This window comes from Rhincodon typus, chromosome 24, assembly GCF_021869965.1.
Source record: "Rhincodon typus isolate 14 chromosome 24, sRhiTyp1.1, whole genome shotgun sequence".
Classification (NCBI taxonomy): domain Eukaryota; kingdom Metazoa; phylum Chordata; class Chondrichthyes; order Orectolobiformes; family Rhincodontidae; genus Rhincodon; species Rhincodon typus.
In genome coordinates this window covers 6,603,202-6,625,162 of record NC_063355.1, presented here as the reverse complement: position 1 = coordinate 6,625,162, position 21,961 = coordinate 6,603,202, and positions in this window count along the sequence as shown.

Genomic DNA, 21,961 nt, shown 5'->3' with positions numbered 1-21,961 from the left:
TCTGATGCTGCTTGGCCTGCTGTGTTCACCCAGCTCTACACCTTGTTACCTCAGATTCTCCAGCATCGCAGTTCCTACTATCTCCTACAAAACGGTAACAACGTTGTACTGGGTATTCATATCTTCTGGCTCACGCAGCTGCGGGCGGAAGCTTTCAAAATCTTTATTTAAGCCTTCAATCCAATGGTGAAAACCGGGATTCTTTGCTGACAGATTCGCTGGTGGCCAGGGGAGGAGCATTCCTCGGATCTCCAAAAGTAAAACTGAATCTGGCAGGATTTACAGCTGAGCAGCTGTGCTGCCCAGATGCTGCTTTCGGTTAATCTGCAGGCGATAATTAAACATCGTGTACAAAGAGGCCCTGTTGCATTTCCGCATTCCAGAGAGCTGAGACGGGAACGAATGTGGGAAAATCCCAAATGGCCCATACCTGAGATATACCTGTACAATAAATAGTTGGTCTGCCCAGCAACAAGCTGGCACTCCGAAACACCGAACCATTTATTGCATAACACCACTACCCACCGCACCCCCCCGCACCCTCCCAACAACATGTAGGTGGTACAATTGAAGAACAAATACGCGCTGCATGAATCATTAGATATTCTACTTCAGAAGCCCCAGCCAGAATCCAGCCCCCGCCCTGTTAGTCTGTCTGACCTATCTACCTTCCTGCAACTTCGATCGACAGCCAGAAGGCTGTACAACGCTCTCCGCAGTATGTCCAGGACACCTGCAAACGTAAAGTACTGTAGAAATTCCTAACGTGAGAAAAGGACAGAGCTACAAGATACAGTACACGTGCATTGTTCTGGAGTTACATCGGTACTCTACAGCGCAACACGCCTCAATAATAAATATCTTCACATTTTTTTCAAGACATACTTCTGGATTGTTTCTACTTAATGACATTGAGGATCACAGTCACCAATTTTTAAAATGCAGGAGACGGAATGCTTGTTAAAGGAATATTACTGAGCCTTGTTAAAATGAATGTGATCAGCAATCTGTACAGTCACAACAAATGCTTTCTATCACTTCGAATATCGACAGCATGAGACAAGGAGAAAACTCGCGCTCGTCGATAACTGTTGAAGTGTGTCAGGAGTAAAAGAGGTTTGTCTTTTGCTCAAACGATTTTGCATGTTTCTCTGAAAGCAAATGAATGTTACACGGTGTGCCAATTTAAGAATGAATGATGAAACTCACCTCTGAAGATCTAACGATGCAAAGTAGCATTTGTCCGCCCTCTCCTGCGCCTGCGTATTTACTAAGCAAAACACTTGTCTCTTTAAAACTAATGGAAGTCTGCGAAAGCGCAGAGCCCAAACTACTTAAGAAAAATCGCTCAGTGCTCGTCTCTTTAAAATGTATCAGGGTTTGAAAGCTGGTCAATTTCACCGATTCTGTACCTTTCAGAATTTTTCATGAGGTGCATCTGCTCTAACCTGTCCAAACCGCTATATTTAACGTAAATAACTTTGTTAAAAGGAAAGACTGAAAGCAAAATGCTGCGGATAACCTGAAATAATCACAGAGAATGCTAGAGAAAGTCAGCAGCTCTGACAGCATCTGTGGAGAGAGAAACAGAATTAACGTTTCCAGTCCACGATGTCTCTTCTTCAGCACTAAAAATGTATGACGAGTTGGTGTTTCGCTTATTCTCGGCCTTTTGTGGATCAGCTAGGAAGTGTATAGTGTATTTTTCTGAAGAAGGGTCTAGGCCCGAAACGTCAGCTTTCCTGCTCCTCTGATGTTGCTTGGCCTGCTGTGTTCATCCAGCTCTACACCTTGTTATCTCAGATTCTCCAGCATCTGCAGTTCCTACTATCTCAGGAAGTGTATAGTGTTCTCTTGTTAGAACTGAAGGGAATAACTATTCCCTGTTGAATGCACTTCTATTAAAATAGGGCAAGAGTAGGACTTTAACATGGGTCTGTAGTATAGTCTGAGAGGGGTGGTAGAAAAATCAGGCACTCCTCGTGAGCGAGACAGCACAAAAGGAGGAGGACTGAGTACAGCGCTTTGTGTAGAACCCTTTTTGAATTGTCCAACGTGATGCAATATAAAGGGCAGTGGCCTAAGGGGAGAATAAGAAAGACGTGTGGTTTAATGGTAATTTTGACAATTACCGCAAGGAACAAGCTGCTTTACAGCCGATTAAGTGCTTTTTCAAGGGCAGCCGGTAGCGTAAAGCAGAAAACCTGACAGGCAATTTGCAAACAGCAAAGTGATGATGGCCACATCATCTGTTTTTACACTGTTGTTTGAGGAAGCAATTTTTCTCAGGATACTGAGTATCTTGCCGAAGAATTAATGCCATAGGGTTTTCTAAATCCAGGAGCAAGCAGAAAGTTTAACATCTCACCTGAAAGACGGCAGCGCTAACAGAGCCGCTCTCCCTCACTACTCTCCTGGAATGCCAGGCTTAATGTTTGTACTCAAGCTCTGGAAGGACATCTTACTGGCCTTAAGGTGGTTAAGGATGCAATGGTCTTGCAATGAATTATATTTAGCTTGGCCTTAGTATAAATTACCCGGATGAAGCAGTTGTGTGCTTACATTCCAGTCATCCAATAATAGTCGTAGAGTTATACAGCACGCAAACAGACCCTTCGGTCCAACTCGTAATTGCCGACCAGATATCCTAAATTAATCTAATTCCATTTGCCAACACTTTGCCCCAGTCCCTCTAAACCGTTCCTATTCATGTACCCATCCAGAAGCCCTTTAACTGTTGTGATTGTACCAGCCTCCACCACCTTCTCTGGCATTCCATACACGACCACCCTCTGTGTGAAAAAATTATCCCTTTTGGGCCTCAAAGGTAACTGATCCACTCCAAGATAATGCGTAACTCTGTATGTTCGTAAGATAATGTGACTTTTTGTTCCAAAAAATCTTCACTATTAACCTTTTTCTAAAATGCTATAAATTTGATGGCATAGCGTCTCGGTGGTTAGCACGGCTGCTTCACAGCGCCGGAAACCTGGGTTCGATTTCAGCCTTGGGTAACTGTCCGCAGTTTGCAAGTTCTCCCTGTGTCTGCGTGGGTTCCCTGTGGGTGCCCCGGTTTCCGCCCGCATTCCGAAGATGTGTGGGTTAGGTTGACTATGCTAAATTGCGCTGTAGTGTCCAGAGATGAGCAGGCTGACTGGATTAATCGTGGTAAATACAGAGTTAGAGGGATAAGGTAGGGGGCTGGTTCTGGGTGGGATGCTTTTCGGCGGGTCGGTGCAGAATCGATGGGCCGAAAGGCTCTTCCCGTACTGTAGGCGTTCTAAGTTTGGGGGGAATAATCAACGCCAACATGTTAGAATACCAATCCAACCACTGATTCCTGTGTTCCCTGTGCAAGCTTTAAGGGTCTTATGTAACTTAAATTCAAATTTCAATATTAATTTCTGCATTTGAGACTTTAGCCAAGACGCCCACAAGAGACAAACCAATACAGTAACTCAGGAAACGTTGCTTAGGTTACAACCAGTATCTATTAAATCTTGGCCACGACTTTTATTTTAGGACAAAACAACACTCAGTTTCTGGTTCTTTCTCCAACGCCTTCAGCGCCTTCCACTCCCGATTGGAAGAAAGGTAACTTCAAACTTTCTCACGAAAATAAAACAAACCACTGCGGATACTGGAAATCTGAAACAAAAACAGAAATTGCTAGACAAACCTAGCAGGATTCTGAAGAAGGGTCATTGGGCTCGAAACATTAACTCTGCTTTCTTGCCGTAGATGCTGCCAAACCTGCTGAGTTTGCTCCAGACTTTTTTTTTTACCCGTAATCAACCTATTCAGACGTGTTATTGTACACCTGTGGAGCAGGTGGGACATGAACCCGGGCCTCCTAGTCTATGGGTAGGGACACTACCACTGCGCCTCAAGAGGTTCATTCTCCAGACATTTATGCTTTTGTTTCAAATGTTCTCACCTGCACCTTGGCCATCGAGAGCTCTTGCTTCTTAACTCTTTCCAAGCCCCGGGCACAACATATTCAATTAGATCATCACATTCTGATTGGCCTAAACTAAGCGAGATTTATTGCTAACTGGTTGAAGGGATGTATGCTCAATTTCTAATTGGCTTTAAAGGCAGATGGACGTTGATAACTGCCACCTCCCACTATCTCCTGACTGGTTCCTTAACTTGTCAATTATCTAAGGGTCCTACCTACAGTCATAGAGTCGGAAAGTCATACAGCACAGAAATAGATCCTTCTGTCCAATTTGTCCATGTCCACCACGTATCCTAAACCAAACTAGTCCCATTTGCCTCTATTGGTCCATATCCCTCTAAACCATATGGATGATAATGGAATAGTTTAGGTTAGATGGGCTTCAGATTGGTTTCACAGGTTGGCGCAACATCGAGGGCCGAAGGGCCTGTACTGCGCTGTAATGTTCTATGTTCTATGTTCTATGTACTTATGTACGTGTCCAAATGCCTTGCGAATGTAAGTGTGCCAGCCTCCACCAGTTCCTCTGGCAGCTGACTCCATACGCACACCACCCTCTGTGTTAAAACTTTGCCCTTCAGGTCCCTTTAAACTTTTCCCTCTCACCTTAAATCTATGCCCTGTAGTTTTGGACTCCCCTTCCCTGAGATAAGGACCTCGGCTATTCACCCTATCTATGCTCCTCATGATTTTACAAACTTCTTTAAGGTCACCATCAGCCTCCGATGGCCCAGGGAGAAAAGTCCTGGCCTATCCGACCTCTCCCAGAACTCAAACACTCCAGTCCCAGCAACATCCTTGTAATGGTTTTCTGCACCCTTTCCAGTTTAATAACATCTTTCCGATAGTAGGGCGACCAGAATTGTATGCTGCATTCTAGAAGTGGCCTCACCCATGTCTTGCACAGCTGCAACATAACGTCCCAACTTCTATACTCAGTACTCTGAGTAATGAAGGTAAAAGTGCCAAACAACTTCTTCATCACTCAGTTGACCTGTGACCCCAATTTCAAGGAACAATATATCTGCACCCCTAGGTATTTGTCAACACTCCCCAGGGCGCTGCCATTGACTGTATAAGTTTTGCCCTGGTTTGTCTTACAAAATAAAATGCTTCATATTTATCTAAATTAAACTCCATCTGTCCTATCTGATCAAGATCTCCTTATACACTTAGATGACCTTCTTCACTGTGAACAATTCCACCAATTTTGGTGTCATCTGCAAACTTACTAACCACGCCTCCTATATTCTCAGCCAAATCATTTGTATAACTGTCAAACAATAGAACCCAAGATATTAACTCTGATTTTTCTTCACAGATGCTGCGAGATCTGCTGAACTTTTCCAGCACTTCTGGTTTTGTTCCTGATTTACAGCATCCGTAGTTCTTTTCAACAGTGGGCCCAGCATCAATCCTTGCGGTACACCGCTGGTCACAGGCCTCCAATCCGAATAACAACCCTCTACTGCCACCTTCTGTCTCCTATCTTCAAGACAATGTTTTATCCAATTGGCTAGCTGGCCCTGGGACCCATGTGATCTAACCTTATTAACTGGTCTACCATGCAGAACCTTGTTGAAGGCCTTGTTGAAGGCCTTGTTAAAGTCCATGTAAACATCACCCACCACTATGCTATCATCTATCTTCTTGGTTACCTCCTCAAAAAACACAATCAAATTAGTGAGACATGATTTTCCACGCATAAAACAATGTTGACTATTTCTAATCAGTGATAACAAGGTGTAGAGCTGGATGAACACAGCAGGCCAAACAGCATCAGAGGAGCAGGAAAGCTGATGTTTCAGGCTAGACCCTTCTTCAGAAATGGGGGAGTGGAAGGGGGTTCTGAAATAAATAGGGAGAGAGGGGGAGGTGGATAGAAGACGGATAAAGGAGAAGATAGGTGGAGAGGAGACAGGCAGGTCAAAGAGGCGGGGATGGAGCCAGTAAAGGTGAGTGTAGGTGGGGAGTTAGGGAAGGGATAGGTCAGTCCAGGGAGGACAGACAGGTCAATGGGGCGGGATGAGGCTAGTAGGTAAGAGATGGGGGTGGGGCTTGAAGGGAGGAGGGGATAGGTGGGAGGAAGGACAGGTTAGGGAGGCAGGGACAAGATGGGCTGGTTTTGGGATGGGGATGCGGGACAGGAGATTTTGAAGCTTGTGAAGTCCACTTTGATACCATTGGGCTGCAGGGTTCCCAAGCGAAATATGAGGTGCTGTTCCTGCAACCTTCGGGTGGCATCATTGTGGCACTGCAGGAGGCCCAGGATGGACATGTCGTCTGAGGAATGGGAGGGGGAGTTGAAATGGTTTGCGACTGGGAGGTGCAGTTGTTTAGTGCGAACCAGGCGTCGGTGTTCTGCAAAGCAGTCCCCAAACCTCCGCTTGGTTTCCCTGATGTAGAGGAGGCCACAACGGGAACAATGGATACAGTATACCACATTAGCCGATGTGCAGGTGACCATCTGCTTGATATGGAAGGTCTTCTTGGGGCCTCGGATGGGGGTGAGGGGGGAGGTGTAGGGTCAGGTGTAGCACTTCCTGCGGTTGCAGGGAAAAGTGTCGGGTGTGGTGGGGCTGGAGGGGAGTGTGGAGCGGATAAGGGAGTCACGGAGAGAGTGGTCCCTCCGGAAAGCAGATAAGGGTGGGGAGGGAAAAATGTCTTTGGTAGTGGGGTCAGATTGCAGATGGCGGAAGTGTTGGAGGATGATGCATTGGATCCAGAGGTTGGTGGGGCGGTATGTGAGGACGAGGGGGATTCTGTTTTGGTTGTTATTGCGGGGTGTGAGGGATGAGTTGCGGGAAATGCGGGAGACACAGTCAAGGGCGTTCTCAACTACTGAGGGGGGGGAAGTTGCGGTCCTTGCAAAACGAGGACATCTGAGATGTTTGGGAGTGGAATGCCTCATCACTGAGAGGGGGAAGTCACGGTCCTTGAAAAACGAGGACATCTGAGATGTTCGGGAGTGGAATCCCTCATCCTGGGAGCAGATGCGGCGGAGGCAAAGGAATTGGGAATAGGGGATGGCATTTTTGCAGGAAGGTGGGTGGGAGGAGGTTATTCTAGGTAGTTGTGGGAGTCAGTGGGCTTGAAATGGATATCGGTTTCCAGGTGGATGCCAGAGATGGAAACAGAGTGGTCCAGGAAGGAGAGAGAGGTGTCAGAAATGATCCAGGTGAACTTAAGGTTGGGGTGGAAGGTGTTGGTAAAGTGGATGAACTGTTCAAGCTCCTCGTGGGAGCACGAGGTGGCGCCGATACAGTCATCGATGTAATGGGGGATGAGGTGGGGTTTAGGGCCAGTGTAGCAACGCCTTGTGTTCCCAAAGACCAAAGACATTTTTCCCTCCCCACCCTTATCTGCTTTCCAGAGGGACCACTCTCTCCGTAACTCCCTTGTCCGCTCCACACTCCCCTCCAGCCCCACCACACCTGGCACTTTTCCCTGCAACTGCAGGACGTGTTACACCTGACCCTACACCTCCCCCCTTACCCCCATCCCAGGCCCCAAGAAGACCTTCCACATCAAGCAAATGTTCACCTGTACATCGGCTAATGTGGTATACTGTATCCACTGTTCCCGTTGTGGCCTCCTCTACTTCAGGGAAACCAAGCGGAGGTTTGGGGACTGCTTTGCGGAACACCTACGCTCGGTTCGCAATAAACTACTGCACCTCCCAGTCGCAAACCATTTCAACTCCTCCTACCATTCCTCAGACAACATGTCCATCCTGGGCCTCCTGCAGTGCCACAACGATGCCACCCGAAGGTTGCAGGAACAGCACCTCATATTTCGCTTGGGAACCCTGCAGCCCAATGGTATCAATGTGGATTTCACAAGCTTCAAAATCTTCCCTCCCCCAACTGCATCCCAAAACCAGCTCAGCTTGTCCCCGCCTCCCTAACCTGTCCTTCCTCCCACCTATCCCCTCCTCCCACCTCAAGCCCCACCCCCATCTCCTACTCACTAGCCTCATCCCGCCCCTTGACCTGTCCGTCCTCCCTGGACTGACCTATCCCCTCCCTAATTCCCCACCTACACTCACCTTTACTGGCTCCATCCCCGCATCTTTGACCTGTCTGTCTCCTCTCCACCTATCTTCTCCTTTATCCATTTTCTATCCGCCTCCCCCTCTCTCCCTATTTATTTCAGAACGCTCTTCCCCTCCCCCTTTTCTGAAGAAGGGTCTAGGCCCGAAACGTCAGCTTTCCTGCTCCTCTGATGCTGTTTGGCCTGCTGTGTTCATCCAGCTCTACACCTTGTTATCTCAGATTCTCCAGCATCTGCAGTTCCTACTATCTCTGAAACTGTTTCTAATCAGTTCCAGTTTTTCTAAATGCATTTAAATCCTGTCTGTCAGAATCCTCTCCAATAACCTACTGGTCACATTTGGCTTACCAGTCTGTAGTTCCCTGGCTGTTTCTTGCAGCTTTTTAAAATAATAGTGCAACATTAGCCACCCTCCATCCTCCAGCACCTCACCTGTGGCTGTCGATCTCAGCAAGGAGCCCGCAGTTTATTCCCTACCTTCCCACAATATTCTAGGATACATCTGATCAGGTCCTGGGTATCTAGCTACCTTTATGCATTTTAAAACCTCCGGCACCTCCTCTTCTGTAATATGGACTCTTTTGAAGACATCACAATTTATTTCCCCAAGTTCCCTCGCATCCATGTCTTTTTCCACAGTAAGTTCTGGTGCGAAATATTTGTTTAGTATTTCACCCATTCCCTGTGGTTCCATATATAGATGGCCATGTTGATCTTTATTGGGCCCTATTGTCTCCCTAGTTACTCTTTTGCCCTTAATGTACTTGCAGCATCTTTTTGGATTCTCCTTAACATTTTTTAAGTTTAAGATTAAAATATTAAATTTTAAATTATTAAAAAATTATTAAATTTTGTTACTGTCATTTTACTAAGATAGGAGGATAGTTAGAAATGCTCCTTTCTTTCTTGTTAAAGAAAAAATGGGAGGCATTTGCAGTCAGTGCACAAAGTTTGATAGCCTTGAACTCATGCCTCAATGACATTCAATTTCACAAAACTCCGATTAAATTAGACACATACCACTGAATGTTTTGCGGCCCTGAATACTTAGCAGTTTTTTGCACTTTACATCTAAGAAGCAAAACTGATACAGAAGATAATAATTTCTACAAACTGCTTTAAGGTCTCGTGGATTAAAAATTGCAAACTTAAAAACACGTATAAAGTTAACTCTAATACAATGGCTGTACTTACGTAAATAAAATAAAACACTAGTACAAGGACATAGCTTGATTACAGTTTCTTGATACAGGCCAACAGAAGTTTACTGTCTCTGTCTTAATTAACCTTGGATGTCTGCATCTGAAATTAAACAAGCCTTTCTTGGCCTTACAGCTGTAACTCTAAACATATTGTCTTCACCTGTTCATTATATCATGGTGCATTTCTTTGTCAAATGAAGCTAAGCAGAGTTATGTAATGTTACAGCACTAGGATCTGCATTTGCTGTATAATATTAGATTAATCAATTAATATGCTCTGAATATGCAATCTAAATTAAAGTAAATCAATCATGACGTGTTCATTTCCCTACAACTCATACACCTCTCATTTGCATTCACGACAGGAAGAAAATGGAGTGGCTTTAACTTGAATATCAGTTGGGCTCCTATCACCTAACTTAGAGCAGCTAAGAGTTCATGAGTGCATCACCCGTACTGTTTCGAAGAAATTTGAATTATTAAATAATAATTTCCTGATTTTTATATCCAGCATTGTTGCTGAAACAAAGCTAGAACATATACACATCATCTCATTCTATTGCATATTCGACCGAATCACAAAATACCTACAGTGCAGATAGATGCCATTCTGCCCAAAGAGTCTGCACCGATCTTTCGAGAAGCACTCCATCCTATCCCTGTAACCCCACATTTATCATAGTTAACCCACCTGGCCTGCACACTACAGAGCAATTTAGCTAGACCAATCCACCTAACCTGCGCATGTTTGAACTGTGGGAAGAAACTGGAACACCTGGAGGAAACCCACTCCGGCACGGACAGAATGTGCAAACTCTACGCAGTGGACTCTCCCGACTCGAACCTAGGTCCTCAGTGCTGTAATGTAGCAGTACTAACCATTGAACCACTGTCTCGCCGACTGGTGAACACTCGCTTAGTGACCTAACAGCCGATAGAGGGCAGTACTCACAGAGCTCTCCATCAGTTAAATCCTTCTCTGGAAAACAAATACCGTATTTAACAAGAAGGCAGGTACTTCGCTGTGGACACGCTGTGTGTTTTCTGTACATTCTATAGTTATTGTAGAACATGGTTCACTTACCATGTTATTACTCATGGACAGACAGAAATATGTCTTTCCCAAACTACTCATGTCTTGCTTTTTGAAGGCGGCGATTGTCGTGATTAAAGCATTTCTCCCAACATTTCAGTGGTAAAGCGATGTCGCTACAGCGCGATTATATCAAGCTCCAATTTGTGGGATTCACTCACGAAAATATGGAATATTGATTAAATTTAAATTAAAATACTTGCGTTCATGGAAAGAGATCTGTTAAAAAATCGGTCTGGCTGTTATCACATCACACAATACCATGCCCAGTTTACTAGGTATCTTTTCCACCAACAACAAATCAAATCACTTGATACCTCTGCTACATCAATAGTATCCACATGGAGAGTTTGCATCTGCATAAATTTCTTGTGGCACAGTGGTAGTGTACCTACTTTTCAGCTAGGAGGCCAAGGTTCAAGTGCTCAGTTCTCCAGAGGTGTAAGATAACATTAACAGAAATTGTTGGACCAGATCAACAGGTCTGACTGCTTCTTTCAGAAGGGTCACTGGCCTCTAGGCTGTTAAACCTTTAGGCTGTTTTCTTTCCACAGGTGCTACCAGACCTACTGTCTTTCTCCAGCAACTTCTGTTTTTGTTTCAGATTTCCAATATCTACAGTTCTTTGTTTTTTTTTGTAGTCTAAAATAACATGTCTGAACAGTTTAAAAATGTCTACACATATCTCTTCATGGCAGTTCGAACATGTTGATCCAATCGTGTTGGCTTAGCTTCCACAAGTGTAAATGAAAGGGGCGCAGAGAAGACACTCCAACACTGGAAGATTTACTCAGTGCCACACTAACATGTCAGCCTAGGTTATATCCTCAAGACCACAACAGAACGTGAGATCATGACTCTTTAGAGATGAGAATGGCATCAAATAAGGCAAGCTGCCACAGATATGGACAATCATTACTGTCTCTCTTCACTGGCCATATATTCTCACAGTGCTGATATGCACAAATTGCAGGTCATATATCATGGCATTTAAAACGAGAGCTGAAGTTACATTTAGTAGACTACCACACTCTTTCAATATGAAGAAATGTGACTGTAATCTTTACTGGCTTTCTGTTAATCCATTCTGTATTGCAGTGATGTGGCCACAGCGTTGTTACGTAGAACTGCAACCTTAAGATCGACATCAAGAGTAAACTCTTCAAAGAATCAAACTAAAAACAAACAATTTATGATGATGATCAATAGATTAACTCCCTTAATTCAATGTATTACACGGTCGTTCTCAGTCTGTCTGGTCTCACTTTGCTCAGTTTACTGGATAGTTTCATCCATCAAAAATATAAAAAACTACTTGTCAAAGAATCCCTTGGAATCTCGAACATGTTAGAATAGAAAGATTTCTCCCACATCGATAGTTACAAACATGTTGCAATACGGAAACAGAAATTGTGTTAATCTGGTTTATGCTCACATTCAATTACATCGTGAGAAGAGAATTGAAAAAGAGAATTTAAAACGACAGCACCTGCAACAATGCAGCATCCTTCAGTATTACTCTATTGCAGCGCCAATTTCTCTTACATGCCCAATACTTGAAATCAGATGTAGAGGTGAGAACTCGACCTTCTCTCCCAAGCTTGCATTGATTCTCATGACCCTTCAACAATTGTTCATCTTTATTTCCAAATAGAATAATACACTGCTAAGGAACTAGAAAAAAGCGCAGATAATTGGACAGGACGTGGGCAAACTATCAATGTGACACTGCTTCCATTCTGGAATGCTGGTTGACACTCGGATACAGCTCGAGCGATTTCTGTTGGGTATCGATCCCTAAGGCTAGTTCTTGCAAATACACCAAATGTTTCAGCTCTGCCAACATCTCGTGCTTTGATAAGATGATGAACTGTCTGCTGGCTTCAGCCTGAGTAGAAACAGGGAACATTACCCGGATTTTTGAATTATGACGAAGTGCTTTGTGCCTAAGATCGAGCGTAAGGTTCAAAACACGTTATCCCCTTATTCTCAGCCTTCGATTATCATCTATGTAACAGCAACCAGACTGACTGGATGATCGGTTGAAATGCAAAGAATTCGTGAGACAGGCACAGTCTGATGAAGAAGAAACTGATTTCAGTTCTTCGCTTTACAACAGTTGTATTTGGGGGACGTAGTGCCTTACCGGAGACTTGTTGATGATTCCGGGGTTTACTTCTGAATCTATCTCATGTTGCGAAATTGTTCTATCTGATCTCTAGTTCGCTGCCCATGTCCACAACAGTTGCAAATCACAAATAAGTATTTCAGTAATTCACAAAACTATCAGTTAATAGACAAACCTATGGTGCAATTGGCACTTATCACGCCTGGATCATAACCAGACTCACGCTAGTTGTACTTTCGGTGGAGTTCTATTTACGAATGCTTTTTACAAATGATTTTCTTCCAGGGTTGAATGGATTGTCTACAGTGGGACTTGAAGCAAGGATTTAGCATGTCCCTGCAGCCCAGCCAACATCTCTATTACTTATAGTGGAAGAGATTTCTTCTCTTTTCCCACGCTCCAACTTCCAAATGTTTCAGTCAGGGAGCACAATGAACATTTTGTTTTGTTACTAAATGAGGAATTGGCAACAATGTTTGACTTATTGTCGGAGCGAAGGACCGGGAAACCACCTAGAAAAGCTGGTTTTGGTCAATAAACCCGATCCAGCGCGGCTCGTGTAGGGTGATGTCAACAGGAGAGCAGCCGCACCGCCGCGAACTCCTGCCCCAACTCTAACTTCGCCACCATGTGCAGGAGGATCCCAGTGCAGTCATCTGCCTCATTCTGTATGTTTTCTTCAATTAATACTTCTGAGAAATATGATTCTTAGATCTGGCAAAAAGTTTCAAAGTTAACGCAGTCATAACTTTATTTCAAAAGAATGGCACACCAGAGGCGGCATGGTGGCTCAGTGGTTAACACTGCTGTCTCACAGTGCGACTATTGGAGTGCGCACATTCTCCCCGTGTCTGCGTGGGTTTCCTCTGGATGCCCCGGTTTCCTCCCACAGTCCAAAGATGTGCAGGCTAGGTAGGTTGGCCATGCTAAATTGCCAATAGTGTCCAGGGATGTGCAGGATGGATGGGTCAGCCATGGGAAATGCAGAGTTACTGGGACTGGGTAAGATGCTCTTCGGAGGGTGGTATGGGCTCGATGGGACAAATAGCCTGCTTCCACACTGTAGGGATTCTAAGATACAGGCGGGTTTTTAGTAGAACCGGGTGAAAATTAAAATCAACATATTGCTGCTGGAACAAGCTGTCAGCTGAATGTTTTAGTTGGTTCCTGATAGACAAATATTCTCAGGGTAGTTCACGTGTGATATGTATCTGCAAGATTCTGCGCTGTAACCAGATTGTTTCCAGGGCACTACCTGCCAGTATTGGAATGAACTGAGTTCAGAGATTGTCCAGTGGATTGACATGTACAAAGTCCCTGTCATCCGGTTTTAATTTAGTTCAATTAAATACCGCATTAGACAATAATACATTGTATTGAAGAAAGTACGTACATGGTAAGTTAGTTCTGACCACAGGATACCCTCTATTCTAGAGGGCATAGGTTTAAGGTGAGAGGGGAAAGATTTAAAAGGGACCTAAAGGGCAACTTTTACACGCAGCGGGCTGTGCGTGTATGGAATGAGCTGCCAGAGGAGATGGTGGAGGCTGGTACAATTACGATATTAAAAAGGCATCTGGATGGGTATATGAATAGGAGTACTTAGAGGGATATGGGCCAAATGCTGACAAACGGGACTAGATTAATTTAGGATATCTGGTCGACACGAACGAGTTGGACCGAAGGGTCTGTTTCCTTGCAGTACAACTCTATGACTACTTTATCTGTATTACTGGTCTATTACACCTCTTTTTCTTCTCTTTCTACAGATGCAATAACCTTATCAAATGTGTAATACACATTGCCTCCCTTCTAAATATGATTAAACATAGCTGCAATAAAGTGTCAATTCATAGCCACATTTTCCAAAAGTACCTGAAAGAAATAAAGAACGTGCGATTTCCTGCCTTCCTTTTGCAAACTTTTGTATGTTTGTGATAGCCGATGAATTATTTTTAGCAGTTATGCTGTAATAATATAGAGATATTTCTATGGCTGATGTGTACTATAATGGCTGGGGTGCATTAAAGACCATCACAACGAAATTTTCATTTACTTAGTTACAGTGCCCTGTAAGGGACTCACACTTCAACTCGGTTTGATTGGTTTCAATAGGGTTATTTTAAAGAAAAGTTCGTTGTAATGACAATTCTCAGCAATTTATCTACGACATGACCCCATGAAAAGCTGAAATTCATATTTATCTGGAGTCGGATATTGAAGGAAAGCACAAAGGCGTCCTGGGGTTTATAAAAAAGGGCAGGCAGTACAAATGCAGGGAAGTTATGTTGGACTTGTATTAAACTCTGGTTCAGCCTCATTTGCAACATTGTGTCCGGCTCTCGCCACCACACTTTGTGAAATTGTGAAGGCGTTAAAAACAGCAAATTAGAGATTCATGAGATCGGTTCCAGGGATGAGAAACTTCAACTATATGGATAATTTAGATCGAAAAGTGGGCAGTTGTTCTACTCGGAGAAGAGGAGATTTGGTAGAAGTAACCACAATAATTGAGTGGCGCAGTGGTAGTGTCCCTACCCATGAACCGAGAGGCCGGGTTAAAGTCACACATGCTGCAGAGGTGTGTAATAGCATATCTGAACAGGTTGATTAGAAAAAAAGGTCAAAATCATTCAGGGATATAGATAGAAGAGATGAAGAGAAGATCCTCAATGTTCATGAACCAAAGATTTAAAGTGATTGACAAAAGAGTGATGGCACACTTAGGGAAAAGTGACACAAAATGAACATAGAATGCAGGGCCTCGATGTGTGGTGCAGACTGATTCAACCGTAACTTTCCGCAGAAAATTGGATCACTATCTGAAGAGGAAATATTTGCAGACCTCCTCTGGGGAAACTGCGAGGAACTTGCACCAGATAAACTGCTCTTTCAAAACGCCATCCCAGACACAACGGGCCGAATGGCGTCCTTCTGTGCTGTGAAACCATTCTACAACTCTATTCTATGACTCTGCTGGTCACTTTCTAGCAGTTCTACAGGAGCTTATATGTCCTGAGAGCCCGGTACTGTGCTGGTGTGGCAATGTTGATTCACTGAACCCAGAAATAAAGGGTGTCACAGATCAGCAAGTGTTACTGTTTTACATTGCTTGATTCGTGTATGAACTTCAGATGCGAGCGGTCATTCTCGTTTCTTGGTTTCAGTCAGAGGTCAGTAAGGAGCAACATCTCTTTTGAACTGTGATCTAATGTAGGTTTGCCTATAGTCAGACTTCTGTTTAATTAATATTGTTTATGGCAATGAGAAAGCAAAAGTGGTTGAGATGAACATCAGAATTCGCAGCAGCAGTAGACCATTCTGTCCCTTCAGCCTGCCCTAGCATTAAATTAGAGCATGACTGATCTGTTTGTCGCGTTAACTCTACTTTTCTGGCTAACGCTTCTCCGTGACTATCTCGTAGATCAAAAATCTGTCTAAGCCAGCCTCGTATCTATCTAATGGCCCAGCCTCTACTGCTCTCTCCTCTGGTCTCTGGGAAAGAAAATTCCAGAGACAAACTTAATCCTGGACTCGGTTTTAAATGTTAGAGACCTTCTTTTGGACTGCATCGTCAAATTCTCGATTCCTACACAAGGGTATTCATTGTCTCAGCAACTGATCCCGTCAGACATCCGCAGAATTTTGGAAATCGCAAAACTGCAGGTGCTGGGGTCAGAGTCAATTCAGTGTGGAATTGGAGGAACACAGCAGGTGAGGCAGCATCATAGGAGCAGGACAGTCGGCGTTTACGAACGGGATCCTTCATCAGGTCTCGGGAGGGGGAAGGGAGCTGGGAAATAAATAGAGATGAGGGGTGGGGCTTGGGGAAGGTAGGTGGGATGGTGATAGGTGGATGCAGGTAGGGGTAGTGAGAATTAGTCCGTGGGAAGGGTGGGGCGATTAGGTGGGAAAGCAGTGGGAAGGGTGGGGCGATTAGGTGGGAAAACAGTGGGGAGGGCGCAAACTGGAGGCCACAATGACGCCACATGCAAACTGAAGGAGTAACACGTCATATTCCGCCTCGAAAGCCTACAGCCCAATGGCCTGAACATAGAATTCACCAGTTTTAAAATCACCCACCCTCGGCCTCACCCCACGTCCAAACCTCTTTCTCATCCCTGCCCCCTTGACCTGACACAACCTGTCCATTTTCTCTCCCACCTTCCCGCCCCACTCTTCTCAATGATCAATCCTCACTACCCCTACCTAAATCCACCTATCACCATCCCACCTACCTTCCCCCAGCCCCACCCTCCCCCCTCTATTTATTTCCCAGCTCCCTTCCCCCTCCCCAGACCTGATGAAGGGTCCCCACCCGAAACGTCCATTCTCCTGCTTCTCTGATGCTGCCTGACGTGCTGTGTTCCTCCAGCACCACACTGCATTGACCCTCGGAATTTTGTGTGTTTCAACAAGATCACCTCTCATTCTTCTAAACTCAAGAAGTGCCCCGAACACACTGAATTCCGAGTTTGAACCGACAGTGCTCTGTGCCTCTATTACCACTTTAATTGTCAAACCCTTTTCGTTTGGTATGCCCCGATCCCTATTCCTGGGAATTACTTTCCAGTCCACACTTCCTCTGTTTTGGTATTATTTTATATCCCTGCTCTCTATCCCACAACCGGGCACAGACCTGTCAGTCCCTGATAAATTCACATCGTGTCGCTCTAAATTTCTCTTTTAAACCACCATTTTTTTCTTACAGACCTTCTCAACGATCGGCTGGTACTGAATTCCTTTCATTTTTTCCACGAGCTTCTGACTCCTATCTCTTGTCTGCGGTCTGAGGTTTTGACGAGTGTTGTATGGATGTAAACGCTCTCTCTTAATCTTGTTAATAGGTTGAAGTTATACTACACTCCTTCTGAATGCAAGCGACCGATGTAATAGGCCCTGGTATTAGAATGTGCTGAGCTTTCCATCAACAACCCCAAACGATCACAAGCACACACACACACACACATACACAGGCGCGCACACAAATGCACACAAGCGCACACATACATACACATCACGCACACACATACACACACATACATACACATTGAGAGATAGGAAGAACTGCCGATGCTGGAGTCTGAGGTAACACAGTGTGGAGCTGGAGGAACACAGCAGGCCAGGCAGCATCAGAGGAACAGGAAAGCTGACGTTTCTGAAGAAGGGTCCCGACCCGAAACGTCAGCTTTCCTGTTCCTCTGATGCTGCCTGGCCTGCTGTGTTCATCCAGCTCCACATTGTGTTATCTCTATGCATAAACATTTACGCACACACACACACTCCCCGGTTACCTCGTTGCTTGTGCCATGATGTGCAGCTAACATCATTCCAAATATTAGCCGATCTGTTGGTAAATGTAGCATTGAAACTTAATGCGTCAAAGACACTGCCAGAAATTGTTTTCTTTTTGTTTAGAAAGAGTTTCGGAAATATTTACACATCACTGAGATTTGCTTAAATTAAACTAAGGGTCTAATTTATGAAAAGTACGTATGAGAGCGGGCAGAAACATTGTAAAGAAATACATTTGCCGAGAGATTTAGAGGTGGAAGCGGGAGTGGGTGATAGCTCGCCTCCAGGTTGTGGAATAGAGGGAGGGAAAACAAGCAGACTGGAAGTCATCCTCTTAAGAATTACGTTGTAGATTTTCGTTTCTTTAAAAAAAAACCAAAATACTGCGGATGCCATAAATCTGAAATGAAAACAAACAGAAATTGCTGGAAAAACTCAGCAGGTCTCCAGCATCTGTACAGGAAGAAAAACAGAGTTAACGTTTCATGCCTGCTGAGTTTCTCTCGCACTTCCTGTGAATCTTCGTTTTTTGTGCCCAAACTAATTCGGTTCTTTTGCTTCAATGCAGTTAAACTGGAGTTTTTGAGTGTATATTTACAAACATACTAATAAAAATGCTTACGTTTCTCTGTCTGAGTTCATTACTGTAAGCATATCGAGACATTACTTTGAACATATCACAGGAACCAAATATTATATTGTTAGCAATAACTGGAAGGATTTTAAAGCCTCAGCACAATGTTCTCTTATTTAAAGCTAACGTGCATCGATTCCACTGTAAATTCTGTTATTATTTACTGGACTGAATTAATTCCATTGACAAGTTGCAATGCTAGTAATAACCGGGAGAGTACAAATCCCACTGCTACACCGTAGAATGATTAAGAAGAAGGTGAGTTTCAGTCATGAGAAGAGTTAAGCAAATAATGTTTCAGGTTCACTTCATCCCCTGTCACTTCTATCTCTCTAACAGTGACATACCTATAGAATTTGATTTGATCTAATGCATTATTGTCATATGTACCAGGATACAGTGAAAAGTATTGTTTTGCGTGCTAACCACACAAATCATAGATAATAGAACATAATGCAGAATATAGTGTTACAACTACACAGAAGGTGCAGGGAAAGATCAACTCTAATATAGGAGAGGCCCGTTCGTAAGTCTGATATCAGCAGCGAGGAAGTTTTTCTTCAATCTGTTGGTACGTGTTTTCAAACTTTTGTATCTTCTGCCCGCTGGAAGAGGATGGAAGTTCAATATTCTGAGAATCCCTGTTAACCACATGCCTTTTTACTCAGTAATTGTTGAATGTTTGGATGCGTTTGGTGTGACATTCTAGAGAGAGGAGCTGAATGCAACGGGGACGAATGTGTCATCTGTGCAGGCCAGATGTTGCCGCTTTTGTAGACGCTCCGCAGTTTGCAAAGATTCGGTGACCCAGCAGAGCTGATTGGATCCTGAGTGTGGGAACTCCAAAAGAAAAACGCACAGACGAAAGTCTCCTGCACGTCAAATCGCGGGGCTGCCGATCTGTGACTGTTCATGAGACCTGTGTCCACAAACAGCAGTGTGAGGAAGTCTTCAGGGGAAGTGACTTTGGTCTCGCTATTACATATTACTAACGTAAAAACAGTGACAATATTGCAATCAAGCGGCAGAAAATCCTGAACAAATACGGAGTTAAATAGTACTTTAACCCCGTGATGTCTTCTTTTTTCACAATTCAATTCTCTTTTACAGTTGATGAATTTAATTTTACAGAGAAGTTGCCGCCAGCTGAAGACGTGCATTAGTAACTGGGAATTTATAGGTGTATGTTAGCCGAACGAAATAAATAGACACAACAGACTGTCACTCTCAAGCTGACCATCAATTATCTGAAAAAAGGCTCGAACATGAGCATTTCCCATGTGAACCTGGTTAGAGTGCTGTGCGCGTGAAAATAAAGCGACAGATTTACTGTGGCCTGATTTCTGCAATATCGTTACAATTGCTCTAGGATATACCTGTATATTCACAGCGGGTTCGCAAATATCTAACCACTTGGTCCATATCTATTACAAATCTATGAATGAAATATGAAGGCAGATATTTTGTGCTTTTCTGTTCTCACTTAGTCCGTTTGCGAGCGATGTAATACAAATTCTGAGAACTGTCCAGTAAATTTGGCCAGCAAATCAGTACAGCAGGAAAAGGTCCATATTGCCACAACGTGCTGTATCTTGGAAAACACATGATCTGCATTATATCATTGCAGATGTCAAGTAAAGTGTTGTCAGTGTACGAACATATTTTGCATTCGCAGCGCATTGCCTCTTTACACGGAGTGAGGTCTACTCACATTTCGGCTAGATTTGCGATATCACAATTCCTTCTTTGGGTAAGAGTCTATTCATACATATATATATCCTGTTTCACAATATTGCCTCGATAGAAACATAGAGTAATGGAGCTGCCGAGTAATCCTCTTGATATACCAGCAAAACTCACCCGCATTCATCTAATTACGTTGTGAATATGTCCAAACGTTTAGGCTCTATTATTTTGCCACCTGGATTATTCAAAACATTTATACTCTTTCAGTTGATTTTTTCCAACTACAGTCTCTAAATTTACTTTTGTCTATTTCAACTTATCATTCCCTATTCGGCATGTTTCTAAACTACAATGTTTTCGCTGGACGCGCATTTCCTAAAACAGATCCTCGCGATCTGTTTAATTTCTCCCAGCTCTCTTCATTACAAGTCTATAATGTTAAAGGTGATGAATAAAAGAACTGTCAAGCCTGACATTTCACAACATTGCAGCATGTGTACTGCAGTGTCTAGATATGAGATTGCTAGATTAGTAATCCAGAGATCCGAATTAAAATCCAGATTTTCAATTCAAATCCTATCTTGATAACATGATAATTATGCTATTTTCACATATATTCCCACTAAACCCTTGTTTTGTGTCTTTACTTGTCCCATTATCATCTCCTTCTGCCATGGATCATTATCCCTCTTATTCTCAAAAACCTCCCCTATTGTTTTTCGCACCTCCAGCTTCTCTGACCTTTATACTTGCTCAGATCTTCTTACAGCTCTAAGTGACGTCCTGAAATGGCAACTATGTTTGTCTCTCCATTCATATTACCCAAACTGTTGGGGTTTTTTAAGGCTTCTTTTCGGCTTTTCTCTTTTCCTGCTTTTCAATTATAAAATTATGTTTTTTTTTAAATGGGAGTATTTGCGTATTCACTTTAAAACATCTGGATGCCAATATATGCAACTACGAGACTTTTGATTGCACCTACTCCGCCCAAATCTTGAAAATCTTCTTTTTACATAGAATCAGAAAATTAATATTTTATTGACTGTAATATTTTGGGAAATTTCAAAGTGGAGCAGCAAAATGAAGCATTTGGGCGCACGTTCAGCAACTTTTGAAACAAATGAATAAAATGGAAAGAATCTAAAAATGTTAACACCAGATCATACCAATCGACCAGAGTTTTATTACCAGTTGTTGGTAACTACCTAAACATTCATAATTTCCGAAAGCAAAAATATGTTGTGTTTTAGTATAATATTAAAATACTTAATATCAATGTTATCTGGTCGTTGAAAATAAATTGGTTGATCATAAAATGGACCTGCTTTAACATTAAACCATGACCATGTAATGAAATGGCAGTATTGGTGTCGTACTTCTACTAAATGTGTGTGTTAATGGTTCAGTGAGGGTCATACCCCTGCAACACACATCAGAATAAAGTCAAAAGCTGCTGGGATCTATATGCATTGTAAACAAACGTTTTCTATTTTAAAACAATTTGGTCTGGCTGTATATTTGTTTAGCTTCCTGCCATATTTCACTGCTTCTCCAGGTTTCAATCTGGTAAAGAGATGCTGTTAAATTTCTTTACGTCGGTTGCTGGCGAAGTATTTTTCTTTTAACAGTAGCTGGTAAAATGAAGTTGGCTATTATTTCACTAAATTATTAACTAATCAACTGAAGAAATAGCACGACGCAGACATGGTAGAGCAGCTGTTGTACGCTAACAGCAGCAGGTTGATGTTTGTGGAGTCTTTTATGACCCGGGACAGTCCCAAACCGCAGTTCAGCACCCGCAGCTGTAGAAACGTAAATCTAGAATTGCTGTTTTGCAGATCATGTGTTGCAATGCCAGTGTCCCACCCTCTGAGCCGGAAGGCCCGAGTTCAAGTCTCACCTGGTCTAG